The sequence below is a fragment of the Jatropha curcas genome, chromosome 5 (assembly GCF_041381405.1).
Source record: "Jatropha curcas cultivar XTBG-Jc1 chromosome 5, XTBG_Jcur_1.0, whole genome shotgun sequence".
Taxonomy (NCBI): domain Eukaryota; kingdom Viridiplantae; phylum Streptophyta; class Magnoliopsida; order Malpighiales; family Euphorbiaceae; genus Jatropha; species Jatropha curcas.
The window spans coordinates 15,772,392-15,775,448 of NC_143155.1; positions in this window are offsets into that span (position 1 = coordinate 15,772,392).

Sequence of the window (3,057 nt, forward strand, 5' to 3'; positions counted from 1 at the left end):
TTGACACGGTTTGAATGTTCAGAGGAAGGGAGACAAGATTGATCTTTAGAGTGATTAGCCTGAACAAGGTTATTGCATAACAAATTTAGTTTCTTTGGTGGTTCTCCATTTGTTATTTATGAGGGTTCATTTTTTTATGGTTATTGTTCTCATGTATATTTGGTTGTGTTTTTCTTAGAAGAAACAATGGAGGACTGGGATCAAGAGACCTTGGAGTATTACAATCAAAACAAAACATTATAGCCTAAGACATATAGCCACTACATAAATCCTAGATTAAAACCTTTCTATAACATTATATCTTAACATTCATAAATTTAAGAATCTCTAAAATATGACTCAGAAAATTTCTCGAAAAATACTACGAAAGGACTATAAGAGTTTTTCCTATATTATAAATATCTCATTATTAGGAAAATCATTTTAATACTTCTATAAGCCAAATACAAACCAATTATAATTTCCAAATCAACTTCTCCAAAATAATACTCAACATTAATCACATCAATAACCTATACAAAATCAGTAATTAATTACCCGTAACATTTTCTCATATATGAATCATTTTAAATATAATATTCAAGAATTTTTAATAAATGATTCCATAATAATTGATCAAGGGTCAACACAAGATTCATAGTCATCACTACACTATCTTATGAATATATCTATAAGAGTATGTACAATAATTTAAATACAATAGACCATAAATCATCATATTAATACAGAACCTCTATAATTAGTTACATGAGCTAATGCCACGATAATTCAAATAATTATAACTACTTCATATCTATCTATTGCTCTGAAGCATTCATCTTACTACACTTCTGTCACCACCATCTACTACCCACGCATGATAAAATCTATGCAGTAAGCATAAAATTTAATGGTGCTTATTTTCTCATCTCATAGGAAATGACACATAAATATATACGATAATCGTACATTCACATGTTCATAACATAATTAAATTCTAGGGCATAGCATTGACATTTCATAACATAATTTATTCATAGGCTAATAACACATAACATTTATATCATAATTTAATCATAAGCCAAATCTTTCATAATCATCATTTAGTATCCTAAATTATTTACTAGCTAAAATATCATAATGAATAGTTCATATCACTATTAAATCACTAGTTATAATATTCATCATTAGCATTTAATATCAAATCACTTAAATCATGGCTGAATACATAAATTTACCATTGAACTTTGCAACTCTAACCTTGTGGCACCCTGAACTTTGTGGATGACCTATTGTGTACACTTGAATTTGTAAATTTTAGTAATATTATACACTTTTTTACACCAATATCAATATTTTTTAGAGTTTTAACTTTCATCTGTAAAATATAAACTTGATATATAGTTAGCATGACTTTTGGAATAATAATTTTCATAAATTTCAACTTTTAACGAGTGTTTTTAATTGATTTAATTTTGTAAGTTAAAGTGTCTAATAAAATAAATTTGAAAATTAAAGTGTTTAACATGTATAATTTTATAATTTGAAGTGTTTAATAGGTCGAAATAAAAGTTGAAAGTGATACAAGGTAAAAGTAACAAAGTTCAGGGGTTAATTTATGCATTTGGCCCTTAAATCATGTTTCACTAAATCTAAGCATATCCCTTATATAGTCATACCACCGCAACAGACTGGATAATTCCACAATTAGTAGCATGATTAATTATTTACTCAATTACTTAATAACATTATTTTAATTAATTATCATATACTATTCAATTTAGCATTCATGGATTATTCATGTAGGCATAAATACATATTTAATCATGACATCACAATATTCAATATAATAAAGCTTAATTCAGTTACATAATAAAATATTCATAATTTAGCATGTAATATTAAATTCAAAAATCATGCATCAATAAATAAAAGTACAATTTTGCAAGAGTAGTATAATTAGTTATTAATTTTTTAATAAAAATTGCAGAAAATGAGGTTCGTTAGCCGGCAAATCGCACCTCGTCGGCACTTCACGAGGCTTGCACCATTCTGCTCGGAATTTCATGGAGAACTCCGATTTAATGTCCGTTCATCGAGTCAGTGGCCCATTTGGCTGGAACGAGTGCCAAGAGCCGCTTGGTACCGCCATCAATGGTGGTTTCACCATCTGAGTCCCATCATCGGAACAGAAGGAGGGGAAATGTTCAAGTGACCAAGAGGAGCCGATTGGAGGTCTCCTTGCTGACTGCTTTCACCGATAATAGTGAGAATAGCCGAAAAACGTTATCGCACAGTGTTGCACGGGGTCCTGTTGCAACCATTCTCGTTTTAGGCACCATTTCCACGAAGCAAAGCCATAGATGGCTTCCTCTCGATGTGCTCTTTGATTTAGTGTCAAGGCTCACCGATTTTAATGGCCGGAGGCCGGTGATTGGAGGAGAGGCAGAGAAGAACGCGCCAGAGAAGAAGAAGAAGAGAAAAAGAAAAAAGAAAGGCGATTCTAAAGAATTCAGGGCCATTTCGGTCCAATTCGACTCGGTTTCCACTTGGTTTATGGGTTTTTCACCTGGTTTTCAAAAAAATCAAGCTGGTTAACGGGTCCGATTAACACCAATTAAATTTTTTTGCTATATAATCTCATTGGTCGAATTTAAAATTTAGTTTTTAAATAAAAATTCTATGAAATGAAATTTTTCATTAATCCATAATCTCCATATTTCCTTATATTCTCATAATTGAGATTTAAATTAATCAATTAATAAGTTAATTGATCTAATGAGGATTAGCAACCCAATATATATTATTCCACTAATTTATACTACGTCCGTTCTATAATACTTGTCACATTTGAAAAAATAGTTTGTTCCAAAATACTTATAACATTTGGGTTTCAAGGAGTAATAAATCTTTTTTTACATGTTTACCTCTATATATGATCAATAATTATTACTTCAATTTAATGGTCTTCTTAGGGAATTAGTATTAAATTAAGAATAACATAGTCAATTTACTCAATAATTTATTGTAACTTAAACAAATTTAATGGTTTTTTTAAATTGACATTAAATTTCAAAT